The 7,037-nt window shown below is 42.8% G+C and overlaps 1 long non-coding RNA gene across 1 annotated transcript in view; it reads right to left on the bottom strand.

Annotated features, from left to right (window-relative positions):
- Positions 1–323: 323 nt before the first annotated feature.
- The window catches only part of LOC117526220, a 21,561-nt gene continuing 14,847 nt past the window's right edge, over positions 324–7,037 (bottom strand). The window contains exons 2-3 of the long non-coding RNA XR_004565233.1: positions 5,331–5,337; positions 324–457 (exon numbers count right to left, since the gene is read on the bottom strand). This is a non-coding gene — a long non-coding RNA (uncharacterized LOC117526220). The remainder of the gene's footprint in view (positions 458–5,330; positions 5,338–7,037) is intronic.

Below are 7,037 nucleotides of genomic sequence, written 5' to 3'. Positions count from 1 at the left end.
CACAGCCCTGGCGGGAGACAACCCCCACCAAAAACAACTCCAACTTACTGCTGAGCACCTGAACACAGCTCTCGCATTGTGAGTCCAGAGATTGGATGGTCCTGAGAAGGGACGCACTCACTCCATACTCCCACAACACCTCCCACAGCATCTCCCAGATTAAACCCAGATTTATAAATCTGGGTTGAATCCATCTTGCTTTATATCACGAGGGACGTGACTAAATGTGTACGTCGGTGGGCAGGTCTCATTTAAGGGGAGGACAGCAGTAGGTTTAAACCAGGTTTCACATAAACCAATCATATCGACGTGGTGTTCCATAATTACATCATTAATCAACAGAGATTTTGAGGGCAATGACCTTATGTTAATGAGACCAAGATTAAGGATCCCAGTGGGGTTGAAAATTAGACTGTTGGGATTTGGGGCTGGTTCTAGAGTAGCATATATAAGATGCCTAAAATTAGTTTAGGAAATTCCACGTGGGTTGCAAGGGACTGGCACAAAATATTTGATATTACAGAGCAGCCAGCGGACCATCCTCAATTTTAACATCATCCAATACAGTTAACAGTTATTAAGTTTGCCAAGCATATCCCTCTGTTTTTTATGGACATATCTGTGGAAACAGGGCACAGTCTCAACTTGATGAATCTTCCTCATTGTCACATAAACTTCACTATCTCCATTGTGGTGGAACTAGTTTCCCTGCTAATCTAATATATTCAATGTCCACATTAGTCATAAGCCCTGCTGGTTCTCTAATCTGCACTGTGGCCTGCTGTAGAGTCTGAATGTTAACCTCTCTGTAGAGTTCTACTTATGTTCGCACATAAGATGGCGACACCTTCCCCGGAGGGGTGAAGACCATCCGGCATCAGCAAGCCATGGAAGCCCCCAAAAAAGGCCAGTTAGCAATGAAACAAAAGCCTTGCTGTCTATGAAATTGCATCAGCCACTTATCCAATGATGTCAGCCTGCTAAATGCCGCATTTTACACTCCTGTTAGTTAATTAACTGTTTAGTGTATTTTATAGCTGCTGCTTTTTTACCTGTTTAATACTTGTGTTAGTTTTTCAGTGTAACTGCTGTGAATTTTAATACATTTATTTGCGTATGTGTGAGCCTTAGGAGTGGTTAGCTTATCCATTATTGGTTAGCTCGTGTTTGCTTGGCTACATTCTTGAATTTCTTAGTGCACAAAGTACACTACTAATTCTACTTTACACCCTCTGTAAATCCTGCGTGATGTTGGAAGATAGGGTGGCTCTGTTAGAGAGCCGTGTCCGTATGTTAGAGCAGCTTCTTAGCGCAGTGGAGTTAGATGTTACAGGCACTCCAGATGAGGCTAGTGTTGGGCTGGCTAGCGAGCCCATTAGCATCAGCTTAGAAACGCTGGCTGTGGAGGATGGCTTTCGGACTGTGGCTTGGCGGAGGAAGCTACGCAGGGCTTGGTGCCCGGTTGTGGCACTCTGATCACACTCGCCAGTATGAACTGTGAATCAGTTCTCCCCCTTGGATTTGCCAGATGTGAATTCTCTGAGCCCACAAGTGACTTCCACTCCTGTCTCCAGGCCGAAACACCGGACTTTAATGATAGGGGATTCTATCACCCGCAAAGTCAGGTTACAGATGCGGGCGGATGTTAAATGTATTCCTGGGGCCAGAGCTCCCGACATTGCATCTCATCTTTGGGTGCTGATGCTGCAGAAGGGAAGACAGATGAAAGAACATGACATGAGATATAGTCACATAGTTATTCACGTTGGCACCAATGATATCAGGATGAAGCACTCAGAGGTCACAAAAATGGACATAGAGAGGACTTGTGACCTTGCCAGAAAGATGTGTCGGCATCGATTAATAGTCTCTGGTCCCCTCCCCTCCCAGGGTACTGATGAGGCATTTAGTAGGCTGACATCGTTAAATAGGTGGCTGGCGCCGTTTTGTAGACAGCAAGGCTTTAGCTTTATTGATAACTGGCCTTCGTTCTGGGGCCGCCGTGGCTTGCTGATGCTGGATGGCCTCCACCCTACTGGGGAAGGCGCCGCCATCTTGTCTGCGAACATAGATAGCGCTCTACAGGGAGGGTAACATTAGGAATCTACATCAGGCCACGGAGCAGGTGATTAGAGACCCTGCAAGGCTTATGACAAATGTGGGTGTGGAATCCATTAGCTTAGCAGGGAATTTAGTGCAGAAAATCCACTATGGTGATAGTGCAGTTTATTTGCCAGGGAGGGAATTTCAACAAGCTGAGACTGTGGCTTGCTTCCATAGTCGTGTCCATAAAAATCATACAGGGATATGCTTTCCAGACTTAATACCCATTACTATATTGGATGATGTTGAAATTGAGGATGGCCCAGTGGTTGTTCCAGCAATAGCAAAGATTTCGTTTCTGCTACCTACAACGCGCGTGGAATGTCTTAAACCTACTTCTAGGCATCTTATATATGCTACTCTGGAACCATCCCTAAACCCAAACAGTTCAACTGTCAACCCCACTGAGGTCATTAGACTGGGTCTCATTAACATAAGATCACTGTCCTCAAAATCATTGTTGATCAATGATGTAATTATTGATCATCACTTACATATGATTGGGTGATGTGAAACCTGGCTTAAACCTACAGCTGTCCTCCCCTTAAATGAGGCCTGCCCACCAGCATATACATTTAGTTACGTCCCTTGTGATGTGAAGCAAGGCGGGGGTGTTGCTCTTATTTATAAATCTAGGTTTAGCTTATTAGCTGTTGGGGGTTACAAATATCACTCATTTGAGCATCTGATTCTCCACTCTGCTCAGGATATTACACATTGCCAAGGTCAGAAGAATAAAAATCAGTCGTATTACTTTGTCACTGCCTCCTGGCCCATATTCTGAATTCTTAGATGAATTTGGTACGTTCATCTCGAACTTGTCAACTAGTGTAGATAACATTCTGATCATTGGTGACTTTAACATTCGTATAAATAAGCCTTCTGATCCCCGTTGCAAATCATTTATGGAAATTGTGGATGCATTAGGATTTCGGCAATGCATTCGGGATTCGACGCACATTAGTGGAAATACCCTGGATCTGGTTCTGGCACGTGGTATTGCTGTCACGAATATTGACATCATGCCTCTTACATCAGTGGTGTCTGATCACTCACTTATTAAGTTTACAGTTTTGCTGCCGTGTTTAGTGGAACAACAACCTTATATATCATTACGGTGATGCATCAACTCCTCAACTAAGACTGAACTCGAAGCTCGACTGCCTGATGTCTTAGCGTCACATATGACAAATACCCAGTCAGTACACAGACTTGTGGATAGTTTAAACTCCGTGCTCAAAACTACACTCGACATGATTGCACCACCTGTGTTAAAACCGCACTCCCCCAAATCATAGTCACCTTGGTTCAATGATTATCTGCGTGACCTCAAGCATCAAGCAAGAGGTCTAGAACGGAAATGGCGTCGTTCAAAATTAGAAGTATATCATCTTGCGTGGCGTGATGCTATCTTAGACTATAGGCATGCATTATTGGCTACAAAGTGGACTTACTACTCTGATTTGATCAACAAAAACAAGCATAACTCAAAGTTCTTGTTTGACACGGTGGCAACACTTTTGCATGGACAACCACCTGTAGTTCGCTCTCCTTTTACAGCACAAGATTTCCTGGATTACTTTGGGAAGAAAATAGAAGACATCAGATTAAACATATCCCGGCATGCCTTAATCCAGCCACTACACCCTGCTATTGATGTGGGCGCCACTACTGAGGTATTACCTAGATTTACAGAATTTGACAGTATCTCACTAGGCATGCTGACAAAACTCGTAATATCAACAAAAAGCACAACCTGTGGCCCACTCTTGGGCTGACTGTGCTGGAAATTATTAATCTTTCTTTAACTTCTGGATCTGTTCCTAAATGTTTCAAATCTGCAGTGATTAAACCATTACTTAAGAAACCTAATCTTGACCCTAGTGTATTGATAAACTATCGGCCAATATCAAATCTATCATTTTTCTCTAAAATTCGGGAAAAAGTGGTTTCACGGCAGCTCGTAGACTATCTTACTGAGAATAATCTCTTTGAGCCACTGCAGTCTGCTTTTAGAAAATATCATTCCACAGAGATGGCTCTCACTAAAGTGGTGAATGATCTTCTGCTTACAATGGATTCGGACACCACTACGGTTCTGTTGCTGTTAGATCTCAGTGCTGCATTTGATACAGTGTATCATCATATTCTACTTGATAGGCTGGAAAATCATTTTGGGATTACTGGGAGTGCCCTTGCATAGCTGACGTCATACTTGACCAGTCGTTCTCACTGTGTTTTGTACAGTAACACTACCTCTAACCTTAATGACATGAAATTTGGGGTTCCACAGGGGTCTGTATTAGGCCCCCTGCTTTTCTCCCTTTATACAGCACCCCTTGTGCACATATTGCGGCATTTTGGGATTACCTTTCACTGCTATGCACATGATACTCAGTTATACATGCCGATAAATGCTGGTAATCTCGTTCACATAAAATCCTTAGAAGATTGCTTTGCAGCAGTGAGAAGTTGGATGTTTAGAAACGTCCTACTTTTAAACTCTGATAAGACTGAAATGATGGTTCTTGGTCCAGTGAGACATCGTCATCACTTTGACCAGTTAACTCTCAGCCTCAGCTCGTGTGTCATACATCACACTGACAAAGTGAGGAACCTTGGGGTAATTTTTGATCCTTTGTTGTCCTTTGGCCTCCACATTAGAAATATTACTAGGACTGCTTTCTTCCACCTGCGAAATATAGTGAAGATTCGTCTCATCCTGTCTATGGCTGATGCTGAGACCCTGATCCATGCATTTATCTCTTCTAGATTGGACTACTGCAATGTTCTATTTTCTGGGTTACTGCAGTCTAGCATTAGGGGTCTCCTATTGGTTCAAAATGCTGCAGCCAGCAGCCAGATTTTAAGGTTCTGCTACTAACCTATAAAATTATTCATGGACTGGCACCTCCCTACCTAGCTGACCTAATTAAACCTTACATACCGGCCCGAGCTTTACATTCTCAGGGTGCAGGAGTACGTTGTGTCCCTAAGGTGAATAAGAAGTCTGTGGGTCACAGAGCTTTCTCTTATTGTGCCCCTGTTCTGTGGAATGATCTCCCTGCGTCAATAAAACAGATTCTGTGGAGACTTTCAAGCCCAGACTTAAGATGCACTTATTTTCCCTTTCATATGGCTAGCATACTGGTACAGTTTTGTTTTACGCTTTTTACTCTTTTAATTCATTTATTAGTAACTGAAGCGGGCTGTGGCCTCAACTTTACCTAAATTCTGGGTCTTTTAGTGAAGTTGTAGGGCTAGTGGCTGGCGATCACCTTAGTATTTGTTTTTCTTGTTGTTTAATGCTGGCAAATTATACAGTATTTTTTTGTCTTTCTGATGCCTGATTCTGTTTTTTCTCTCTGTTTAAGGTGCAACTCCATCCAGAGATAGGAGTTGTATTCGTGTTGGCGATCCTCCTGTCCTGTGCGCCAATAGCATTTCTTGTATATTCGTCCGTGAATTGTTCTGTAATTTATGTTTGTAGCATGGCCCAAGCAGAGGGTCACCCCTTTGAGTCTGGTCTGCTTGAGGTTTCTTCCTCAGAAGGAGTTTTTCCTTACCAGTGTAGCTCTGGGGGTTGGTAAGGTTAGACCTTACCTGTGTGAAGCGCTTTGAGGCAACTCTGTTGTGATTTGGTGCTATATAAATGAAAATGAATTGAAATTGAAAAAAATTACCCCGGGAGGGAAGGGGCAAGGAGATTATTACTTGACACCAACACATCTTTCTGGCAAGGTCAGAAAGTCCTCTCTATGTCCAGTTTTGTGACCTCCAAGTGCTTCATCCTAATGTCACTGACACAAACATGAATAACTATGTGGCTATACCTAGTGTCATGGTCTTTTGCCTGTCTGCCCTTTTGGAACGCCAGCACCCTAAGGTAGGGGCAATGTTGGGTGCTCTGACCCCAGGAATACCTTTAACATCAGCCGGCATCTGTAATGTGACTTTGTGGGTGATAGAATACCCTATCACTAACGCATGGCATTTCTGTCTGGATATAACGGCAGAAGTACCCGTGGGCTGAATGGGCTAACAACAGGCATATCCAAGGCAGAAAACTGGTTCACAGTGGTGAGTGTGATCTGATACCGCAACCGGGCACCAGGCCCTACGTGACTTCCTCCGCCAAACCGCAGTCCGAAACCCATTGTCTTTAGCCACCATTGCTAAGCTAATGCTAACGGGTGCTCTAGCCAGCACAAGACTAAGCTCATCTGGAGTGAATGTAATATCTAACTACCAGTGTTGCCACAGTTACTTTGAAAAAGTAATCCAATAACAGATTACTGATTACTCCTTGAAAAAGTAACTTAGTTACTTTACTGATTACTCAATTGTAAAAGTAACTAAGTTAGATTACTAGTTACTTTTTTAGTTACTTTCCCCAGCTGCCGACAACAACCCACGTCAACATGACAATGATACCTGTTTTGCCAAAACTCACTTTATAGTCACCCTTTCTTGACTTCAATGAAAATAAATACTTGTTTTAGAAAAAGTAAAATAAAGACCTCTTTCTTGACCTCATATTTAACTGTTGACAGCACTGTAACAGTAAAACTTGCAATTTCAAACCTACATTGTTTATGAATGTAACTATTAAATTCTAACATTTTTCTAACATTTAAATTCTCTCTAAACATTTTACTTGTCGAAATTATTATTATTTTAAGCAATATTAGTAGTTGTAGTAAAAAACGGCTTCAAAACTGGACCTTTAATCTAGGGGTGTTGTGAGGGGGGCACATCCCTGCCCCACGCCCCCATCCCATCTGGATTCGCCCCTGCTTTGGCGTTTGAGCACAAAGAATGGATAACATTTATTTATGCAGAAAACAGGACCAGATTTACAGGTAAGAAAGTTTTATTGCGTTTTCACATCATGTGGTCCTCAGAAAGAGAGTTTAGGTGCATTTGAGTGGAAA

Source organism: Thalassophryne amazonica, chromosome 15 (assembly GCF_902500255.1).
Source record: "Thalassophryne amazonica chromosome 15, fThaAma1.1, whole genome shotgun sequence".
Classification (NCBI taxonomy): domain Eukaryota; kingdom Metazoa; phylum Chordata; class Actinopteri; order Batrachoidiformes; family Batrachoididae; genus Thalassophryne; species Thalassophryne amazonica.
This window is presented reverse-complemented; position numbering and strand designations above follow the sequence as displayed.